Source organism: Muntiacus reevesi, chromosome 3 (genome assembly GCF_963930625.1).
Source record: "Muntiacus reevesi chromosome 3, mMunRee1.1, whole genome shotgun sequence".
NCBI lineage: Eukaryota > Metazoa > Chordata > Mammalia > Artiodactyla > Cervidae > Muntiacus > Muntiacus reevesi.
Window position 1 is genome coordinate 266,473,724 of NC_089251.1, and position 25,480 is coordinate 266,499,203.

Genomic DNA, 25,480 nt, shown 5'->3' on the forward strand with positions numbered 1-25,480 from the left:
TGTACAAACAAGGTCACACATGCACTGGAACCCAACACAAAGCAATAGTCCATAGGAGCCTGGGCAAGATTTACCTAAGGGTCTTACCTAAGGGTCTCGGGTGAACACCTGGGTTGGCAGGGGTTGCCTATAGCTCACTGTGGGAGGAAGGAGACTGTATCTGAAGCCCAAGGGAGTATTAATTGGTGTGAGCTCTCCCAGAGTAAACTATTTTGGCACCAAGACCTGACCCCACTCAATAAATTGAAACCTCTAATACTGGAACACCTGAGGCCAAACAACCAGCAAGATAGGAACACAGCCCCACCCATCAGCAGACCGGTTGCCTAAGGTCATACTAAGCTCACAGAAACTCAAAGCATACCCCTTAATATGGCCTTGCAGCTCAGAGGAACAAGACACAGCTCCACCCAGCAAAAGGAAAGCAGTAGTTCATCTCACCAGGAAACCTTCCCAAGCCTCTGGACCAACCTCACCCACTAAGGGGAAGACACCAGACAAAGAGGAACTACAATCTTGCAGTGTGTAGAAAAGAGACAAACACATAAGTTAGAAAAAAATGATAGGACAGAGAAGTATACTGCGGGTGAAGGAGCAAGATAAACACCTACAAGAACAACTAATGAAGAAGAAATAGGTAATCTACCAGAAAAATAATTCAGGGCAATGATAATAGAGATGTCTCACAATCTCAGAGAAAATGGAGGCTCTGATTCAGGAGATATAAAAAAATGTTTAACAAATACCCAGGAGAACTAAAGAACAAATAAACATATATGACCAAAACAAGAACTGAAATGAAAAATACTCTAAAAGGAATCAATAGCAGAGTAACTGAGGCAGAAGAATGGATAAGTGACCTGGAAGATAGAATGGGGGAAATCATTGGCATGAAACAAAATAAAGGAAAAAGGATAAAAAGAAATGAGAATAGTCTCTGATACCTCTGGGACAAAATTAAATGTACCAACATTTTCATGATAGGGTTCACAGAAGAAGAGAAAGAGGAAGGACCTGAGAAAATACTTGAAGAAATTATAATCAAAAACTTCCCTAACATGGGAAAGGAAATAGTCATCCAAGTTCAGGAAAGTCCAGGGAATTCCATACAGGATAAACCCAAGGAAAAACATAGTAAGACACATATTAATCAAACTAACAAGAACTATCAGGCTTCCCTGATAGCTCAGCTGGTAAAGAATCCGACTACAATGTTGGAGACCTGGGTTCGATCCCTGGGTTGGGAAGATCCCCTGGAGTAGGGAAAGGCTACCCATTCTAGCATTCTGGGCTGGAGGATTCCATGGACTGTATAATACATGGTATCACAAAGAGTTGGACACAACTGCGTGACTTTCAATATCAATATCAACAAAAATTAAAGACAAATACAAAAATATTAAAAGCAAAAGGAGAATAGAAACAAGTAATGTATAAGAGAATCACCATAAAATTATCACCTGATTTTCCAGCAGAAACTGCAGGCCAGAAGGCAGTGGCATGATATATTTAAAATGATGAAAGTGTAAACCTACAACCAAGAATGCTGTACCCAGCAAGGCTCTCCTTCAGATTCAGTAGAGAAATCAAAATCTTTAAGTAAAACTAAGAGAATTTAGTGTGTATATATACACACACACACACACACACACACACACACACACACACGCACGCACACACATACACACACACATATTTATGCCATTTACAAGAGACTCACTTCAGATCGAGGGACACATACAGACTGAAAGTGAGAGAATGAAAAAGATATTCCATGCAAATGGAAATTAAAGAAAGTTGGAGTAACAGTATTCATATCAGAGAAAATAGACTTTAAAACAAGGACTGTTACAAGAGGCAAAAAAGGCACTAATAATGATTAAAGGATCAATCCAAAAAGAAGACATAACAATTGTAAATATATATGCACCCAACATAGAAGCACTTCACTATATAAAGCAAATGCTAACAGACATAAAAGAAAATATCAACAGTAACACAATAGTAATGGAGGACTTTAACCTCCACTTACACCAATGGACAGGTCATCCAGACAGAAAATGAATAAGGAAACAAAAGACTTCAATGATACATTAAACCACATAGATTTGATTGTCTTTTATAAGATACCATTGTTCAGGCACCAAGTCTTGACTGACTGCCATGGACTGCAGCATGTCAGGCTTCCCTGTCTCTCACCAACTGCCGGAGTTTTCTCAAGTTCATGTCAATTGAGTCGATGATACTATCTAATCATCTCATCCTTTCCCCCTTCTAATCATCTCATCTTCCACCCCCTTCTCCTTTTGCCTTCAATCTTTCCCAGCATCAGGGTTTATTCCAATGAGTTGGCTGTTTGCATCAGGTGGCCAAAGTATTGGAGTTTCAGCTTCAGCATCAGTCCTTACAATGAGAATTCAGAGTTGATTTTCCATAAGATTGATTGGTTTGATCTGCTTGCTGTCCAAGGGACTCTTGAGTGTCTTCTCTAGCACCACAGTTTGAAAGCATCAATTCTTCAGCACTCTGCCTTCTTTATGGTTCAACTTTCACATCTGTACATGACTGTACACATCTGTAGAAAGACCATAACTTTGACTATGTGAACCTTTGTCAGCAAAGCAATGTTTTTGTTTTTTAACACACTGTCTAAACAAGATATTTACCCAAAAGCAGCAGAATATGTACTCCTCTCAAATGCACAAAAAACATTTTCCAAGATAGATCACATTCTGGGTTGCAAATCAAGCCTGGGTATATGTAAGAAAACTGAAATTATATCAAATATCTTTTCCCAAACACAACACTATGGGATTAGGAGCAAATTACAAGGGGAAAAAAGTTTGAAAATTAAAAAAAAATATACATGGAGCCTAATCAACTTGTTATTTAATAACCAATGAATCACTGAAGAACTCAAAAAGGAAAATTTAAAAATTACCTAAAGACAAATGACAATGGAAACATGATGATCTAAAACATGGGACAAAGCAAAAGCAATTCTAAGAGGGAAGTTTATAGCAATAAAATCTTTCTGGCTTACTTCACTCTGTATAATGAGCTCCAGTTTCATCCACCTCATTAGAACTGATTCAAATGAATTCTTTTTAATGGCTGAGTAATATTCCATGGTGTATATGTACCACAGCTTCCTTATCCATTTGTCTGCTGATGGGCATCTAGGTTGCTTCCATGTCCTGGCTATTATAAACAGTGCTGCGATGAACATTGGGGTGTACGTGTCTCTTTCAGATCTGGTTTCCTCAGTGTGTATGCCCAGAAGTGGGATTGCTGGGTCACATGGCAGTTCTATTTCCAGTTTTTTAAGAAATCTCCACACTGTTCTCCATAGCGGCTGTACTAGTTTGCATTCCCACCAACAGTGTAAGAGGGTTCCCTTTTCTCCACACCCTCTGCAGCATTTATTGCTTGTAGACTTTTGGATAGCAGCCATCCTGACTGGCATGTAATGGTACTTAATTGTATGGAATTTAGAAATGTGGTACTGATAACCCTATATGCAAAACAGAAAAAGAGACACAGATGTACAGAACAGAATTTTGGACTCTGTGGGAGAAGGCGAGGGTGGGATGTTCTAAGAGAACAGCTTTGAAACATGTATATTATCAAGGGTGAAACAGATCACCAGCCCAGGTTGGATGCATGAGACAAATGCTCAGGGCTGGTGCACTGGGAAGACCCAGAGGAATGGGTTGGGGATGGAGGTAGGAGGGGGGATCAGGATGGGGAATACATGTAAATCCATGGCTGATTCATGTCAATGTATGGCAAAACCACTACAATATTGTAAAGTTACATTAGCCTCCAACTTATAAAGGTAAATGGGGAAAAAAAATGAAATAAAATCTTACCTCAGGTAACAAGAAAAAATTCAAATAAACAGCCAAATTTTACACCTAAAGCAACTATAGAAAGAAAGACAAACAAAGCTCAGTGTTGGTAGAAGGAAAGAATTCATAAATATCAGAGCAGAACAAATGAAATAAAGACAATGAAAACAGTATCAAAGATCAGTGAAACTAAATGCTGGTTCTTTGAAAGATAAACACAATTCATAAACATTTAGCCAGATTCATCCAAAAAAAGGGAAAGTATCCAAATCAATAAAATTAGAAATGAAAAACAAGAAGTTATAATAAACAGCATAGAAATACAAAGGATCATAAGAGACTGCTACAAGCAAATTTATGCAAATAAAATGGACAACTTGAAAGAAATGAACAAATTCTTAGAAAGGTACAATGTCTCAAGACTAATCTAAGAATAAATAGAAACTATGAACAGAACAATCACAACTACTGAATTTGAAAGTCATCTATAAACTCCCAACAAACAAAAGTCCAGGACCAGGGGGGAGGAGCCAAGATGGCGGAGGAGTAGGACGGAGAGACCACTTTCTCTCCTAGAAATTCATCAAAAAAATAACTGAACGCAGAGCAAACTTCACAAAACAACTTCTGATCGCTAGCTGAGGTCATCAGGCGCCCAGAAAAGCAGCCCATTGTCTTCGAAAGGAGGTAGGACAAAATATAAAAGATAAAAAGCGAAACAAAAGAGCTAAGGACGGAGATCCGTCCCGGGAAGGGACTTAATAGAGGACGTTCCCAGACACCGGGAAACCCTCGCTCTGGCGGGCCTGGGGGAAGTGTTGGAATCTCAAGAGTTTGAATCTGACTGGGAGGGATACAATAAATAAAACCCACAGATTAAGAGCCTAAAAGCAACTCCCAGCAGAAAAGTACCCCAGACGCCCGCATCCGCCACCAGCAAGTGGGGACGGAACGGAGAGGAGCGGGCGGCATTACTTGGGGCTGGATCCGGGCCTGAGCACCCTGAGGACAATCAGAGGGAGCTTTTGTGAGTTGCCAACTTGAACTGTGGGACAGCAAAAGAGACAGAAAATTAACCGGCCCGAACACACTGCCGGCCGTTCGCAGAACAAAGGGACCGAGATTCTGGGCGGCCGAAGCCCGCCGGGAGGGTCGTGGCGAGACGGAGGGCGCGGGCGCCCGACCGGCGCGGGCGGGAACTGCGGCTGGGGACACGGAGGGCAGAGGGCGCGCGCTCCCGACTGGCGCCGGCGGGGACTGAGACTGGGACCGCGCGGGGCAGAGGACGCGCCGCACCCGGGGAGAGAGCGCCCGTCAAGCGCCTGGCTGCCTGGGCCGCTCGGGCGGCGTGGGGACGGAGCGCGGGCCCGGCTTTGTGTGCCGCGCTTTTGTGAATCGCCCGAGGGCTGGAGCCGCGCGCAGCGTGGCGCGCGCTTCAGACGGAGCAGCCCGGAGCCTGAGCAGCGCAGATCGAGAAAAGAGCGCAAGCCTCTCCCGGGAGCGCCGGTCCCTCCCCGCACAGCCCCTCGCCGCAGCGCGACGGAACTAGCTACCTGAATAAGAATCCACCTCCGCCCCGTGTGTCAGGGCGGAAATTAGGCGCGGAAGAGAGACCGGCAACAGAACCCAAATAAACAAAGGGACCGGTGTAACAGATTAAAATCCCTGAAGAAACCACGGACTGACTACACCGGAAGGGCCTGTAGATATCGAGAAGTGTAAGCTGGAACGAGGAGCTATCTGAAGCTGAGCCGAACCCACACTGACCGCAACAGCTCCAGGGAAACTCCTAGATATATTTTTTCTTTTTCTTTTTTTTTTTTTTTTTTTTTTTTTTTTTTCTTTTTTTCTTTTTTTTTTTTTTTTTTTAAGTAAGGAAAAAAAAATTTTTTTTTCTTTCTTTTTTCTTGGTTCTCTTTTATTTTCCTTTAAAAATTCCTTATTACTCCCCCATTACTCCTTAACTTTCATTTTCATAGATTTTTACGATTTTTTTTAATTACGCAAAACAATTTTTTTCTCATTCTTTTTTCTTTTTCTTTTTTTTTTTTCTTCTTTTTTTCTTTTCTTTTTTCTTCTCTTCTATTTTCTTTTTCTTTTTCTCTTATTTCTTTTAAAGCCCTCTAGCACTCCTTTTACTACGCCTTAATTTTCATTTTCAATCCACTATAACCTTACAGAAGAAAGAGAAAGGGAAGAAAAAAAAAAAAAAAAAAAAAAAGAAGAGAAGCCCTATTTTTATACCAAACTTCATATATATTTCTAAAATTTCTTTTGTGTGTTTTGGTTTTTGTTTTTAATATAGTATTTTTAAGAGTCTAACCTCTACTCTAGATTTTTAATTTTTGTTTTTCAGTATATGATATAAATTGTGAACATTTAAGAATCCAATATTCAGCTCCCATTTTTATTCACGAGTGTGTTGATTATTCTCTCCCAATCTTGACTCTGTTTTCTACCTCAGAACACCTCTATTTCCTCCTTCCCCCTTCTCTTCCCAATCCAATTCTGTGAATCTTTGTGGGTGTCTGGGCTACGGAGAACACTCTGGGATCAGACAACTTCGTAGATCTGTCTCTCTCCTCTTGAGTCCCCCTCTTTCTCCTCCTGCCCATCTCTATCTCCCTCCTCCCTCTCCTCTTCTCCATGTAACTCGGTGAACCTCTCTGGGTATCCCTAACGGGGGAGAAACTTTCCACCATTAACATAGAAGTTTTATTATCAGTGCTGTATAGTTGGAGAAGTCCTGAGACTATAGGAAGAATAAAACTGAAATCCAGAAGCAGGAGACTTAAGCCCAAAACCTGAGAACACCAGAAAACTCCTGACTACATGAATCTTTAAGTAATAAGTGACCCTACAAAAGCCTCCATACCTGCAACGAAACCAACCACCACCCAAGAGCCAATAAGTTCTAGAGCACGACATACCACGCAAATTCTCCAGCAACGCAGGAACATTGCCCTGAACGTCAACATACAGACTGCCCAAGGTCACACCTAACACATAGACCCATCTCAAAACTCATTACTGGGCACTCCATTGCTATCCAAAGAGAAGAAATCAAGATCCGCACACCAGAACACTGACGCAAGCTTCGCTAATCAGGAAACCTTGACAAGCCAATCGTCTAACCCCACCCACTGGGTAAAACCTCCACAATAAAAAGGAACCACAGACCTCCAGAATACAGAAAACCCACTCCAGACACAGCAATCTAAACAAGATGAAAAGGCAGAGAAATACCCAACAGGTAAAGGAACATGAAAAGGGCCCACCAAGTCAAACAAAAGAGGAGGAGATAGGGAATCTACCTGAAAAAGAATTTAGAATAATGATAATAAAAATGATCCAAAATCTTGAAAGCAAAATGGAGGTACAGATAAATAGCCTGGAGACAAAGATTGAAAAGATGCAAGAAATGTTTAATAAAGATCTAGAAGAAATAAAAAAGAGTCAATTGAAAATGAATAATGCAATGAATGAGATCAAAAACACTCTGGAGGGAACCAAGAGTAGAATAACGGAGACAGAAGATAGAATAAGTGAGGTAGAAGATAAAATGATGGAAATAAATGAAGCAGAGAGGAAAAAAGAAAAAAGGATCAAAAGAAATGAGGACAACCTCAGGGACCTCTGGGACAATGTGAAACGCCCCAACATTCGAATCATAGGAGTTCCAGAAGAAGAAGACAAAAAGAAAGGCCATGAGAAAATACTCGAGGAGATAATAGCTGAAAACTTCCCTAAAATGGGGAAGGAAATAGCCACCCAAGTCCAAGAAACCCAGAGAGTCCCAAACAGGATAAACCCAAGGCGAAACACCCCAAGACACATATTAATCAAATTAACAAAGATCAAACACAAAGAACAAATACTAAAAGCAGCAAGGGAGAAACAACAAATAACACACAAAGGGATTCCTATAAGGATAACAGCTGATCTATCAATAGAAACCCTCCAGGCCAGAAGGGAATGGCAGGACATACTGAAAGTAATGAAAGAGAATAACCTACAACCTAGATTACTGTACCCAGCAAGGATCTCATTCAGATATGAAGGAGAATTCAAAAGCTTTACAGACAAGCAAAAGCTGAGAGAATTCAGCACCACCAAACCAGCTCTTCAACAAATGCTAAAGGATCTTCTCTAGACAGGAAATGCAGAAAGGTTGTATAAACGTGAACCCAAAACAACAAAGTAAATGACAACGGGACCACACCTATCAATAATTACCTTAAATGTAAATGGGTTGAATGCCCCAACCAAAAGACAAAGATTGGCTGAATGGATACAAAAACAAGACCCCTATATATGCTGTCTACAAGAGACCCACCTCAAAACAAGGGACACATACAGACTCAAAGTGAAGGGCTGGAAAAAAATATTTCACGCAAACGGAGACCAAAAGAAAGCAGGAGTCGCAATACTCATATCAGATAAAATAGACTTTCAAATAAAGGATGTGAAAAGAGACAAAGAAGGTCACTACATAATGATCAAAGGATCAATCCAAGAAGAAGATATAACAATTATAAATATATATGCACCCAACATAGGAGCACCGCAATATGTACGGCAAACACTAACGAGTATGAAAGAGGAAATTAATAGTAACACAATAATAGTGGGAGACTTTAATACCCCACTCACAACCATGGATAGATCAACTAAACAGAAAATCAACAAGGAAACACAAACCTTAAATGATACAATGGACCAGCTAGACCTAATTGATATCTATAGGACATTTCACCCCAAAACAAGCAACTTCACCTTTTTCTCAAGTGCACACGGAACCTTCTCCAGAATAGATCACATCCTGGGCCATAAATCTGGTCTTGGAAAATTCAAAAAAATTGAAATCATTCCAGTCATCTTTTCTGACCACAGTGCAGTAAGATTAGATCTCAATTACAGGAAAAAAATTGTTAAAAATTCCAACATATGGAGGATAAATAACACGCTTCTGAATAACCAACAAATCATAGAAGAAATCAAAAAAGAAATCAAAGTATGTATAGAAATAAATGAAAATGAAAACACAACAACCCAAAACCTATGGGACACTGTAAAAGCAGTGCTAAGGGGAAGGTTCATAGCATTACAGGCACACATCAAGAAACAAGAAAAAAGCCAAATAAATAACCTAACTCTACACCTAAAACAATTAGAGAAGGAAGAAATGAAGAACCCCAGGGTTAGCAGAAGGAAAGAAATCTTAAAAATTAGGGCAGAAATAAATGCAAAAGAAACTAAAGAGACCATAGCAAAAATCAACAAAGCTAAAAGCTGGTTTTTTGAAAAAATAAACAAAATTGACAAACCATTAGCAAGACTCATTAAGAAACAAAGAGAGAAGAACCAAATTAACAAAATAAGAAATGAAAAGGGTGAGATCACAACAGACAACACTGAAATACAAAGGATCATAAGAGACTACTACCAGCAGCTCTATGCCAATAAAATGGACAACTTGGATGAAATGGACAAATTCTTAGAAAAGTATAACTTTCCAAAACTGAACCAGGAAGAAATAGAAGATCTTAACAGAGCCATCACAAGCAAGGAAATCGAAACTGTAATCAGAAATCTTCCAGCAAACAAAAGCCCAGGACCAGATGGCTTCACAGCTGAATTCTACCAAAAATTTAGAGAAGAGCTAACACCTATCTTACTCAAACTCTTCCAGAAAATTGCAGAAGAAGGTAAACTTCCAAACTCATTCTATGAGGCCACCATCACCCTAATTCCAAAACCAGACAAAGATGCCACAAAAAAAGAAAACTACAGGCCAATATCACTGATGAACATAGATGCAAAAATCCTTAACAAAATTCTAGCAAACAGAATCCAACAACATATTAAAAAAATCATACACCATGACCAAGTGGGCTTTATCCCAGGAATGCAAGGATTCTTTAATATCCGCAAATCGATCAACGTAATACACCACATTAACAAATTGAAAGATAAAAAACATATGATTATCTCAATAGATGCAGAGAAAGCCTTTGACAAAATTCAACACTCATTTATGATTAAAACTCTCCAGAAAGCAGGAATAGAAGGAACATACCTCAACATAATAAAAGCTATATATGACAAACCCACAGCAAGCATCACCCTCAATGGTGAAAAATTGAAAGCATTTCCTCTGAAATCAGGAACAAGACAAGGATGCCCACTCTCACCACTACTATTCAACATAGTGTTGGAAGTTTTGGCCACAGCAATCAGAGCAGAAAAAGACATAAAAGGAATCCAGATAGGAAAAGAAGAAGTGAAACTCTCGCTGTTTGCAGATGACATGATCCTCTACATAGAAAACCCTAAAGACTCTACCAGAAAATTACTAGAGCTAATTAATGAATATAGTAAAGTTGCAGGATATAAAATTAACACACAGAAATCCCTTGCATTCCTATACACTAACAATGAAAAAACAGAAAGAGAAATTAAGGAAACAATACCATTCACCATTGCAACAAAAAGAATAAAATACTTAGGAGTATATCTACCTAAAGAAACAAAAGACCTATACATAGAAAACTATAAAACACTGATGAAAGAAATCAAAGAGGACACCAGCAGTTGGAGAAACATACCGTGTTCATGGATTGGAAGAATCAATATTGTCAAAATGGCTATTCTACCCAAAGCAATCTATAGATTCAATGCAATCCCTATCAAGCTACCAACGGTATTTTTCACAGAATTAGAACAAATAATTTCACAATTTGTATGGAAATACAAAAAACCTCGAATAGCCAAAGTAATCTTGAGAAAGAAGAATGGAACTGGAGGAATCAACCTGCCTGACTTCAGACTCTACTACAAAGCCACAGTCATCAAGACAGTATGGTACTGGCACAAAGACAGAAATATAGATCAATGGAACAGAATAGAAAGCCCAGAGATAAATCCACGAACCTATGGACAGCTTATCTTTGACAAAGGAGGCAAGGATATACAATGGAAAAAAGACAATCTCTTTAACAAGTGGTGCTGGGAAAACTGGTTAACCACTTGTAAAAGAATGAAACTAGAACACTTCCTAACACCATACACAAAAATAAACTCAAAATGGATTAAAGATCTAAATGTAAGACCAGAAACTATAAAACTCCTAGAGGAGAACATAGGCAAAACACTCTCCGACATAAATCACAGCAAGATCTTCTATGACCCACCTCCCAGAATATTGGAAATAAAAGCAAAAATAAACAAATGGGACTTAATGAAAATTAAAAGCTTTTGCACAACAAAGGAAACTATAAGTAAGGTGAAAAGACAGCCCTCAGATTGGGAGAAAATAATAACAAATGAGGAAACAGACAAAGGATTAATCTCAAAAATATACAAGCAACTCCTGAAGCTCAATTCCAGAAAAATAAACGACCCAATCAAAAAATGGGCCAAAGAACTAAACAGACATTTCTCCAAAGAAGACATACAGATGGCTAACAAACACATGAAAAGATGCTCAACATCACTCATCATCAGAGAAATGCAAATCAAAACCACAATGAGGTACCATTACACGCCAGTCAGGATGGCTGCTATCCAAAAGTCTACAAGCAATAAATGCTGGAGAGGGTGTGGAGAAAAGGGAACCCTCTTACACTGTTGGTGGGAATGCAAACTAGTACAGCCACTATGGAAAACAGTGTGGAGATTTCTTAAAAAACTGGAAATAGAACTGCCATATGACCCAGCAATACCACTTCTGGGCATACACACTGAGGAATCCAGATCTGAAAGAGACACGTGCACCCCAATGTTCATCGCAGCACTGTTTATAATAGCCAGGACATGGAAGCAACCTAGATGCCCATCAGCAGATGAATGGATAAGGAAGCTGTGGTACATATACACCATGGAATATTACTCAGCCGTTAAAAAGAATTCATTTGAATCAGTTCTAATGAGATGGATGAAACTGGAGCCCATTATACAGAGTGAAGTAAGTCAGAAAGATAAAGAACATTACAGTATACTAACACATATATACGGAATTTAGATAGATGGTGGCAATAACCCTATATGCAAAACAGAAAAAGAGACACAGAAATACAGAACAGACTTTTGAACTCTGGGGGAGAACGTGAGGGTGGGATGTTTTGAAAGAACAGCATGTATATTATCTATGGTGAAACGGACCACCAGCCCAGGTGGGATACATGAGTCAGGTGCTCGGGCCTGGTGCACTGGGAGGACCCTGAGGAGTCGGGTGGGGAGGGAGGTGGGAGGGGGGATCGGGATGGGGAATACATGTAACTATATGGCTGATTCATGTCAATGTATGACAAAACCCACTGAAATGTTGTAAAGTGATTGGCCTCCAACTAATAAAATAATATTAAAAAAAAAAAAAAAAGAAAAAAGTCCAGGACCAGATGGTTTCACAGGCAAATTCCATCAAAGATTTACAGAAGAATTAATACCTATTTTTTAAGCTATTCCAAAAAATTGCACAAGAAGAAATGTTCCCAAATCCATTCTATAAGGTCACCATTGCCTGAATAACAAAATCAGACAAAGATACAACACAAAAAAGAAAATTATAGGCCTAAATCACTGATGAACATAGATACAAAAATCCTCAACAAAATACTAGCAATCCAAATCCAACAATACATTAAAAGAATCACACAACATGATCAAGTGGACTTTATCCCACAGCTGCAAGGATTTTTCAATATCCACAAATCAGTCATTGTGATACACCATATCAACAAATTGAAGAATAAAAACCAGATTATCTAGGTGGAGCTAGTGATAAAAAGGGGCTTCCCTGGTGGCTCAGATGGTAAAGCGTCTGCCTGCAGTGCAAGATACCCGTGTTCAATCCCTGGGTTGGGAAGATCCCCTGGAGAGGGAAATGGCAACCCACTCCAGTACTCTTGCCTGGAAAATCCCATGAACTGAGGAGCCTGGTAGTCTACAGTCCATGGGTTTGCAAAGAGTCGGACAAGACTGAGCGACTTCACTTCAGTGGTAAAGAACATGTTTGCCAATGCAGGAGACAGAGGATATGAGGGTCTGATCCCTGGGTCAGGAAGATCCCCTGGAGGAGAGCCTGGCAACACACTCCAGTGTTCTTGCCTGGAGAATCCCTTGAACAGGGGATCCTGGTGGACTACACTCCATAGGGTCACAAAGAATCAGACATAACTGAAGCAACTTAGCACATTTCTCAATAGATGCAGAAAAAACTTTTGACAAAATTTAACATACATTTATGATAGAAATACTTCAGAAAGGTGACACAGAAGGAATATACCACAGCCTAATAAGGGCCATCTATGACAAACCTGGGCTTCCCTGGTGGCTCAGGTGGTAAAGAATATCCTGCAATTCAAGAGACCCAGATTCAATCCCTGGGTTGGAAAGATCCCTTGGAGAAGACGGCAACCCACTCCAGTATTCTTGCCTGAAGAATTCCATGGACCAAAGGAGCCTGGTGGGTTACAGTCCATGGGGTCACACAGAGTGAGACACAACTAAGCAACTTTCACTTTCTCTTCACTTAATAAACCACTGCTAACATCATATTCAATGGCAACAATCTGAAAGTATTCCCTCAGATCAGGAACAAGACAAAGATCTCCACTCTCTTCCCTTTTATTCAACATAGTATTGAAAGTTCTAGCCACAGCAATAAGAGATGAAAAAGATAGAAAACAAATCCAAATTGGAAAACAAGAAGTAAACTGTCACTGATTGTGGATGATATTCTATACACAAAAAATTCTAAAGATGCTACCAGAAAGCAACTAGAATCATTCAATGAATTTGGTAAAGTTACAAGAAGCAAAATTAATACAAAAAATATGTTTCATTTGTATACACCAACAATGAAAGATCAGAAAGAAATTAAGGAAATAATCCCATTTACCATTGCATCAAAAAGTATAAAGTACCTAGGAATAAACCTACCTAAACAGACAAAAGACCTGTACTCAGAAAATTATAAGGTAATGATGAAAGAAAACAAAGATGAAGTAAACTGATGGAGAGAAATATTATGTTCTTGAACTGGAAGAATCAATATTGTGACAATGACTACACTACACAAAGCAATCTATAGATTCAGTGCAATCACTATCAAATTACCAACAGCATTTTTAACAGAATTAAAACAAAAAATTACAATTTGTATATAAACACAAAAGACTACAAATAGCCAAAACAACCTTAAGAAAAGAAAATGGAGCTGGAGGAATCAGGCTCCTTGACTTCAGATTATACCACAAAGTGACAGTCATTAAATAGTAAGATCCTGGCACCAAAAAGAAGTATAGATTAATGGAACAGTATAGAAAATCCAGAGATAAAAGTGCACTCCTATGATCACCTAGTCTATGACAAAGGAGGCAAGAATATATAATTTAGAAAAATAAGTCTCCTCAATAAATGGTCCTGAGAAAACTGGATGGCTACATGTTAAAAAAAAAAAAAAAGAAATTAGAATAATCCCTATACCATACACAAAAATAAACTTAAAATATATTAAAAGTAAATGTAAGACCAGATACTATAAAATTATTATAGGAAAACATAGACAGAACACTGTCTGACATAAATCACAGCAAGAGTAATGATCCATCTCCTAAAGTAATGAAACTAAAAACAAAATAAAGCCAATGGGAGATGATTAAATACAAAACCTTTTCTACAGCAAAGGAAAACATAAACAAAAAGAATAGACAACACTTAGAATGTGAGAAAATACTTGCAATTACAGCAACGTACAGAGTTTAATATATAAACAACTCAAGAAACTCAACATCAAAAAAAAAAAAAAAAAAAAAATAAGGGCAGATGGACATTTCTCCAAAGAGGACAAACAAATGGCCAAAAAAGACTTGAGAAGGTGCTTACCATCACTAATCATTAGATAAAATGCAAATCAAAGTTTCTATGATGCAGTACCTCACACTGATGAGAATGGCCACCCTCAAAAATTCACAAAAGGAACAAACTTGTGGACACAATGGGGGACAGAGGGAGTAGCATTGAATAAACACATTACCATATGCAAAGTAGACAGCGAGTGGAGAGCTGCTGTGTAACACGAGGAGCTCCACCTGGTGCTGTGTGACCGCTTACAAGGGGTATGTGGTGGGGTGGGCGTGGGAGGGGGACCCCACAGAGGGAGGGTGTATATGTAAACTCATGGCTGACTCATAAGCTGTATGGCAGAAATCAACACAGTATTGTAGAGCAATTATCCTTCAGTTAAAAAAAAATACAGCAACAAATGCTGGAGAGGGTGTGGGGAAAAGTGAACACTCCTACACTGTTGGTGGGAATGCAAATTGGTAGGGCCATTATGAAGAACATATTTTTATGGATATTCCTTTAAAAACAAACCATAGAACCCCCACATGATCCAGTAATCTCATTCCTGGGCATATATCCAGAAAAAAAGCCATTAAGTTGGAAAGATGATAATATCCCCGTGTTCACTGTAGCACTACTTACAATAGCCAAGACAAGGAAGTAACATAAACACTGTCAATTACAGGAATGGATAAATAAGATATGGTAACTATATACATATATGTATGCATGAATGCATGTATATATGCATATACATATGCATATATATGTATGTATGCATGCATGTGTGTATAAATACATGTGTGCACCATGTGTGTATGTATATGTAACATGTGTGTGTGTGTGTATACAGCAGACTGGTTCCAAATTGGGAAAGGAGCCTATCAAGGCTGTGTACTGATACCCTGCTAATTTAACTTAGATGTAGAGTATATCATGCAAAATGTCAGGCTGGATAAATCACAAGTTGAAATCAAGATTACCGGGAGAAATATCAACAACCTCAGATATGCAGATGACACGTCCTTCCTGACAGAAAGTGAAGAGGAACTAAAGAGCCTGTTCATGAACCTCAAAAAGGAGAATGAAAAACCTGGCTTAAAACTCTACATTCAAAAAACAAAGACCATGGCATCTGGTCCCATCACTTTACGGCAAATAGAGGGGGAAACAATGGAAACAGTAAGAGACTTTATTTGGGGGGGGGGGGGCTCCAAAATCACAGCAGATGGTGACTGCAGCTATGAAATTAAAATATGCTTGCTCATTGGAAGAAAAGCTATGACAAAACTAGATAGCATATTGAAAAGCAGAGACATTATTATGCTGATAAAGGTCTGTCTAGTTAAAGCTGTGTTTTTTCCAGTAGTCATATATGGATGTAAGAGTTGGACCATAAAGAAAACTGAGCACCAAAGAACTGATGCTTTTGAACTGTGGTGCTGGAGATGTCTCTTGAGAATCTCTTGGACTACAAGGAGATCAAACCAATCAATCTTAAAAGAAATCAATCCTGAATATTCATTGGAAGGACTGATGCTGAAGCTAAATTTTTAACACTTTGGTCACCTGATGGGAAGAACTGACTCATTGGGAAAGACCCTTATGTTTGGAAAGATTGAAGGTGGGAGGAGAAGGGACGACAGAGGATGAGATGATTGGATGTCATCACTGACTCAATGGGCATGAGTTTGAGCAAGCTCCAGGAGTTGGTGATGGACAGGGAAGACTGACATGCTGCAGTCCATAGGGTCGCAAAGAGTGGACACGACTGAGTGACTGAACTGAACTGAACTGTATACAATATAATGTTACTTAGCCATAAAACGATCAAAATAATACCATTGTAGCAACTGGATATAACTAAAAATTTTCACAGTAAGTCAGACAGAAAGACACATGATGTCACTTATGCGGAATATAAAATAATGGTACAAATGAGCTTATTAACAAAACATATATGGAATCACAGATGTAGAACACAAACTTATTGTTACCAAGGGGGAAAGTGGGGGGATGTAAACTGGGAGATTGGGATTGACATATACATACTAATATATATAAAAGAAATGACTAGTAAGACCTTCTGTATAGCACAGGGAACTCTATTCAATACTCTGTAATGGCCTATATGGGAAAATAATCTTTAAAAAGTGGATGTATGTATAACTGATTCACTTTGTTGTACTCCAGAAAATAACACAACCTTGTAAATCAACTATATTCCAATAGAATTTTTTAAATGAAGTTTTAAAAGAAGTTACAGTCAACACCACAAAAGTACAAAATTGGTAAGATGTCACTAAGAATAAGCATAGACAATAAGATGGACAACCTAGAAGAAATGGGCAAATTCTTAAAACCGGAAAATCTCCCAAAACTGAATCAGGTAGAACTGGAAAACATGAACATACCAGTTACCAGTAGTGAAATGAAGTCAGTAAAAAACAACTCCCAACAAACTGAGGTCTAGACCTAAATGACTTCACAGGTGAATTCTAGCAAACATTTAAAGAAGATCTAGCCCCTCTCATTCCCACTATTCTAAAAGAATTTTAAAGGTAGAAAGTCTTCTAAATTAATGTTATGCAGCAAGCACGACCTGTTTATCTTCTGTCACTTAGTCTTATCCCAATCTTTATGACCCAATGAACTGCAGTATGTCAGGCTTCCCTACCCTTCACTAATCTGAAACTTGCTCAAACTCATGTGCATTGTGTCGATGACACAATCCAACCATCTCCTCCTTTGTCATCCCCTTCTCCTGCCCTCAATCTTTTCTAGCATCTAGGTCTTTTCCAATAAGTTGGCTCTTCACATCAGGTGGCCAAAGTGTTGGAGCTTCAGCTTTATTTTCAGTCCTTACAATGAATATTCAAAGTTGATTTCCTTTACGATAGACAGTTTGATCCTCTTGCTGTCCAAGGGACTCTCAAGAGTCTTCTTCAGAGTCACAGTTCAAGAGCATCAAGTCTTCAGTGCTCAGCCTTCTTTATAGTCCAACTCTCACATTCATATATGACTACTAGGAAAACCCTAACTTTGACTACATTGACCTTTGTTGGCAAAGTGATGTCTTTGCTTTTTAATGCACTGTCTAGATTTATCATAGATTTACTTTCAAGGAGCAAGCCTTTTAATTTCATGATTGTAGTGATTTTAGAGGCCAAGAAAATAAAGTATATCACTGTTTCCATTGTTTGCCATCTATTTGCCATGAAGTAATGGGACCAGATGCCATGATCTTAGTTTTTGAATGTTGAGTTTTAAGCCAGTTTTTTCACTCTTTTCTTTCACCTTCAACAGTCTGTTTAGTTCCTCTTCACTTTCTGCCATTAGGGTTGTGTCATCTGTATATCTGAGGTTATTGATATTTCTCCTGGTAATCTTGATTCCAGGTTGTGAGTCATCCAACCTGACATTTCACATGATGCACTTTGCATATAAGTTAAACAAGCAGGGTGACAATATGCAGCCTTAACATACACTTTTCCAAGTTTTGAACCAGTTTATTGTTCTTTGTCTGGTTCTAACTGTTTCTTTTTGATCTGCATATAGGTTTCTCAGGAAACAGGTAAGGTGGTCTTGTATTCCCATCTCTTTAAGAATTTTCCAGTTTGTTGTGATCTACACAGTCAAAAGCTTTACTGTAGTCAATGAAGCAAAGTAGATGTTTTTCTGGAATTCCTTTGTTTTTTCTATGATCCAATGGATGTTAGCCATTTGATCTCTGGTCCCTCTGCCTTTTCTAAATCCAGCTTGTACATCTGGAAGTTCTCAGTTCATGTACTGTTGAAGCCTAGCTTGAAGGATTTTGAGCTTTAACAGGTAGCATGTGATATGAGTGTAATTGTGCGATAACTTCATCATTTTTTGGCATTGCCTTTCTTTGGGATTGGAAGGAAAACTGACCTTTTCCAGTCCTGTGGCCACCACTAAGTTTTAAAAATTTGCTGGCATATTGAGTGAAGTTCTTTAACAGCATCATCTTTTAGGATTTGAAGTAGCTCAGCTGGAACTACATCATCTCCACTAAGCTTTATTTTCAGTAATGCTTCTTAAGTCCCACTTGACTTCACAGTCCAGGATATCTGACTTTAGGTGAGAGAAGACAAAATTGCGGTGTCTGGGTCATTAATACATTTTTTGTATAGCTCTTCTGTGTATTGTTTCTACCTCTTCTTAATATCTTCTGCTTCTGATAGGTTCACACTCTTTCTGTATTTTATTGTGCCCATCTTTGCATGAAATTTTACCTTGATATCTCTAATTTTCTTGAAAAGATCTTTAGTCTTTCCCTTTCTGTTTTTCTGTATTTCTTTGCGTTGTTTACTTAAGAAGGTTTCATCTCCCCTTGCTATTCTTTGAATTACTCTGCATTCAGATGGTCATCTTTCCGTTTCTCCTTTGCCTTTCACTTCTCTTCTTTTCTCTGCTATTTGTAAGGCCTCTTCAGACAACTATCTTGTTTTTTGCATTTCTTTTTCTTGGGGATTGTTTTGATTACCGCCTCCTGTACAATATAGTTCTTCAGGTACTCTATCAGATCTAATCCCTTGAATATATTGTCACTTGCACTGTATAATCATAAGGAATTTTATTAAGGTCATACCTGAATGACATAGTGCTTTTCCCTACTTTCTTCACTTTAAGTGTGAAATTTGCAATATGGTGTTCATGATATGAGTCACAGTCATCACGTGGACTTGTTTTTACTGTCTGTATAGAGCTTCTCCATTTAGGCTACAAAGAATATAATCAATTTGATTTCAGCATTGACCATCTGGTGGTGCCCATGTGTAGAGTCATCTTTTGTGAAGGAAGAATGTATTTCCTATGACTACTGTGTTCTCTTGGCAAAATTCTATCAGCCTTTGCCCTGCTTCATTTTGTACCCCAGGGCCAAGCTTGCCTGTTGCTTAAGGGATCTCTTGAATTTCTATATTTGCATTCCTTTGCCCTATGATGATAGGACATGATGAAAAAGACATCTTTTTTGGTGTTATTTCTAGATAGTCTATTATGTCTTTATAGAACTATTCAGCTTTAGCTTCTTTGGCATCAGTGACTGGGACACAGACTTAAATTGGATTACTATGATATGAATGGCTTGCATTGCAAACAAACCGAGATCATTCTGGCATTTCTGAAATTGCACTCAAGTACTGGATTTCAGACTCTTTTGCTATGATAGCTAGTCCATTTATTATTTGGGATTCTTGCCCACAGCAGTAGATATAATTGTCACCTGAATTAAATTCATTCATTCTCATCCATTTTAGGTCCCTGATTCCTAAATTGTCGATGCCATCTCCTGTTTGACCACTTCCCATTTACTTTGATTCATGGACCTAATATTCCAGGTTTCTAAGCAATATTATTCTTTAAAACATTGTACTTTATGTTCACCAACAGAAATATCCACAACTGGACATTGTTTCTGCTTTGGCTCAGCCTCTTCACTCCTTCTGGAGTTATTTATCTGCTCTTTTCAAGTAGCATATTGGACACTGACCAACCTGTGGGGTTCATCTTTCAGTGTCATATCTTTTTGCTTTTACATACTCTTCATGAAGTTCTCAATACAAGAATGCTGAAGTGGTTTGCTATTCCCTTCTCCCTTGTGCAGAACTCTACACAAGATCCATCTATCTTAGGTGGCCTTACACAGCATGACTTATAGTTTCATTAAGTTACACAAAGCTGTGTAACTTAATCAAACAATGTGCCATACCCCCCCCCCCCAAAAAAAAGTGCAGGTTAATATCACTGATGAACGTAGATTAAGAAATCCTCAGAAAAAATATTAACAAAAACAAATTTAACAATTCATTAAAAGGGTCATACACCATGATCAAGTGGGACTTTTCCCAAAGATGAAAGAGTATTTCAGTATCTGCAAATCAATCAATGTGATATACAACAGTAAGAAACTGAAGAATAGATAAAATACAATCCTCTCAATAGATGCAGAAAAAATTTTGACCAAATTCCACATCTATTTATGATTAAAAACAAACAAACAAAAAAAAACTGTACAGAGAGTGGGTATAGAGGGAACATGCTTCACTCTATTAAAGACCAGATATCACAAACTCATAAGCCCACAGCTAACATCATACTATTCATAAATGGGGAAAATCAGGAAGCATTTCTTTTACAATCAGGAAAGAGACAAGTAAACCCATTCTTGTCACTTTTATTCAATATAGTACTGGAAGTTCCAACTATGATAATCCGATGAGAAAAAGAAGCAAAATTTTTCCAAATTGGTATAAAATTATTATTTCATTATTTGCAGATGACATGGTAATATTTATATAAAATGCTAATGAGATGGCTTGCCTGGTGGCTCAGACATTAAAGACTCTGCCTGTAATGTGGGAGACTTGGGTTCAATCCCTGGGTTGGGAAGATCTCCCAGAGGAGGGTATGGCATCCCACTCCAATATTCTTGCCTGGAGAATTCCCATGGACAGAGGAGCCTTGTGGGCTACAGTCCATGGGGTTGCAAAGAATCAGGCACAACTGAGTGACTAACCACACATAATGAGACCACCAAAGAACTATTAGAATTCATCAATGAATTCTACAAAGTTGCAGAATATGAAATAATACAAAAATTGGTTTAATTTCTATAGTCTAACAACAAACTATCATAGAGAGAAATCGATAAAGCAATCCCATTTAGTATTGCATCAAAAAGAATAAAATACCTAGGAATAAATCTAACTAATGAGGCAAAATTCATGTACCCAGAAAAAGACAAGACTCTGATGAAAGAAACTGAAGATAACACAATGTTCAACACCAGTAATCATCCTGGAAATGTCAATCAAAAGCACAATCAGGTAACCACCTCAGACTTGTCAATATGACTTTCATTAAAAAGAAATAACAACAAATAACAAGCATAGGTAAAGATGTATAAAAATGAGAACACTCATGCACTGTTGGCAAAAATATAAATTTGTATAGCCATTATGAAAAACAATTGGAGGTTCCTTAAAAACATAAATAAATAGAAATAGAACTACTATAGGATCCAGCAATTTCACTTCTTGGTAGTTTTCTGAAGAAAAGAAAAATACTAATTGGAGAAGATATGTGCACTCTAAGGCTCATTGTAGCTTTGTTTACATTACCCAAGCTATGGAAACAGTTAAGTATACATTGATAGATTAATGAATAAAGAAGATGCAATATATAATGAAATATTACTCTGCCGTAAAAATTAACAACATCTTGTCATTTGGGACAACATGGATTTACTTAGAATGTATTATGCTATGTGAAATTAAAGATAAAGACAAATATCATATACTTCCACTTATATATGAAACTTAGAAAACAAAACAAACATAAAATAGAAACAGACTCAGAGATATTGAGAAACAAACTCTTCATTTCCATAGGGATGGAAAGTGGTGGGATGAATTATATAGGTGAGGAAGATTAAGAAGTACAAACTTCCAGTTGTAAAACAAATAAATTATGGGGATATGATGTACAACATAGCAAATATTGTCAACAATATTGCAATAACTTTCTATGGTGACATATGGTAACTAGACTTATCCTGGTGATCATTTTGTTACATATAAAAATATACATTAACTATATTGCACACCTGAAATTCATATATAGATAATACTGTAGGCCTACATCAAGGGGAAAAAATAAGCCTGCACTGGATAAATAAATAAGTTTGTGAAAATAACCACCAGATCCACAAGAGCATCCATCAGTCTACAATAATGGTCATCCCATCTGCCTTGCATTTGGATACAAATGGAAACACGTAAGCAAATTTTATTTAGTTAAAGGAAGAAGTTTGTCAGCGGCTTAGGATGGGAAGCTCCTTACTGCAAGGTGGAACTCTTTGTTTACATCAGAAAATGTCTGATCTTGGCTGGTTCTTCAGCCATTTGAAACCCTGAGGAAATAAGCCATATCGAGACAAGCACAGCTAAGAGTGTGACACTGGTCAAGCTGTATAATTTCAACCCACCAATTTGTTTCTAGTGCTGTGAACCAATGAAATCCTTTCTTGCTCAATACAATATGAATCATGTTTCTGTTTACTGGAGTTCAAAACACCCTACCTAATAATATTAAAGTCCTTTTTAAGTCAAAGTCCTTTTAAACAACTGATGCAAATCATTCTGTCTGATGATAGAACTGCTCGAATTAATCCATCTGCTTACCATTTCTTATTTTAGTAAGATTACAGGTTATGTAATTCCCTTCCAAGTGTAATTTTGTACACAACAAGGGGGTCTCTCATTAATTATCTTGAGGCTCTGTCATGGATGTTAGCACAGAGGCTTAATTAAATTTATTTTCCAAAGTAGGTCTTTAAAAAGGATTCCCATGAAATATGATGATATCTATACTTGCCTACAATATTGTTGATGTTGTTCAGCCACTAAGTTGCGTCCGACTCTGTGACCCTATGGACTGCAGCATTCCAGGCTTCCCTGTCCTTCATTATCTGCCACAGCTTGCTCAAACTCAAGTCCATTAAGTCAGTGGTGCCTTCCAACCATCTCATTCTCTGTTGTCCCCTTCTCCTCCTGCCTTCAGTCTTTCCCAGCATCAGGGAAAGATTGTCTACACTATACCCCTTAGAAATCAATGGAGAGTATAGGGGATAGGATATTCTGAAAGTCAAATAGGGAGAGGGACATTTAAATGACAGAAAGAGAAGGCATAAAAACAGGGAACTGAGATGCAGACAAGGGAAACTTAGGACCAGAGGATGGAACAGAGATGTAAAAATTGTGTCAAGGAAAAAGTATGCATGCCCTCACCCGCTGGGTCAATTTAAAGTATGTATGTCTGTATCTTACTATATTTACCAATCCATCAATATGATTTCCTATTAACTTCATAAATAGTTAAATAAACCTTTATAGAAAACTGGCAGAGTTAGTAAATGTGGTGAATTTCTCCTTTCATGGATTACTTTTCAAAAATTATTGTCACACAAGCTATACTGTGAAACTCATAGGGAAGCAAGTACATGTGATTCTTGGGCCCAGTGTTCTAGGAAAGCATACAGTCCCTAAACTCCTGGACTCAACTCCTCTGGGAACCAAGAGTCAGCATACCCTTTTCCTAGACAGCTATGTCAGGCAAGTTCTCAGGATCCACCTGATACATGTTTGAACAAACCCTCATGTTAGTTGTTTATACCATAAATAATACCAGTGTCACTGAGCCTTAATCTTTGGGGATGCAGGAGTGAAGGGGAGGAGCATAATAGAGAAAAGACAACATATCCACTCCCTTTACAATCTTGCTTGGATTCAGGATGACTGTAGGGTAAATTGTTTGCCAACACAGATAAGTATATGTACTAAAATCTCAGCATGCATAGGGTATTAGTTTGGTGCAAAAGTATTTGTTGTTTTGCATTGTTGAAATTTCCCATTTGATATTGGAATACATTCTTAAATACATGTGGTTGTGTTATACATCATTTTAATGTGTATTTCTTGCTTTATGTTTCTTGACTAATGATTTATTACCTGCTGTTTATTTTATATGTATGAAATGATGTTAGACAAACATGAGTAATTTTCTAACTCAAGCTCAAAATGGGTTGTAAAGCAGCAGAGACAACTTGCAACATCAACAGTGCATTTGGCCCAGGAACTACTAGCAAACATACAGTGCAGTGGTGGTTCAAGAAGTTTTACAAAGGAGATTGAGAACCTTGAATATGAAGAGTGCAGTGGCTAGCCACCAGAAATGACAACCCAACTGAGAGCAATCATTGAAGTGATCCTCTTACAACTACATGAGAAGCTGCTGAAGAACTCAGCATCAACCATTCTATCATTGTTCAGAATTTGAAGCAAATTGGAAAGATAAAGGAGATCAGTAAGTGGGTGCCTCATGAACTGACTGAAAATAATAAAAAAAAAATGTCATTTTAAGTTGTCATCTTCTCTTATTCTCTGCAGCAATGAACCATTTCTCAATTGGATCGTGATGTATGACAAAAAGCAGGTTTTATGCAACAACCAGCAGAAATGACCAGCTCAGACAGACCAACTCAGATTGAGAAGAAGCTCTGACCTACTTCCAGAGCCAAACGTGCACCCAAAAAACAATCATGGTCACTGTTTGGGGGTCTGCTGTCAGTCTGATCTACTACAGCTTTCTGAATCCCAGAGAAACCACTACATCTGAGAAGTATGCTCAGCAAATTGATGAGATGCACTGAAAACTGCAACTGGCATTAGTCAAACAAAAGGGCCTAATTCTTCTCCACGACAACACCCAACATACTTCACACAACCAATGCTTCAAAAGTTAAAGGTAAAATATGTAATATCTTTAATATTTGTTTTTATAACCCCAGTTAATTGCATATGTCCATATAACAACAGGTACCCCTAGAACAAAGCAATACTCTGAGCTAGAAATATCCAAGTGGTAGGCTAGTATTTGATATTCCTTCTGAACTAGTACCAAAATAATACACAATCAATTGTCAAACATACATAGTCATTATATAGACATGATCCCACTGATGACATTTTAATTAGCTTTTCTTTGATAATATTGAATTTTCCATTTACTTTCATCCTTTGCCATGGGTGGAAAAAATTGGTGGTGAAGAATTCATAGTGAGTTTTTTTTTCAATGTTTCCTCAAAGTAAGACAGTTATAACAATATCTTTGCTTTATTGGTTTTATCACATTATATCCTATATTATTTTCTATAATAATATTAATTTTGCTTTTATAGTCTTGTCCTAAATCCTTTA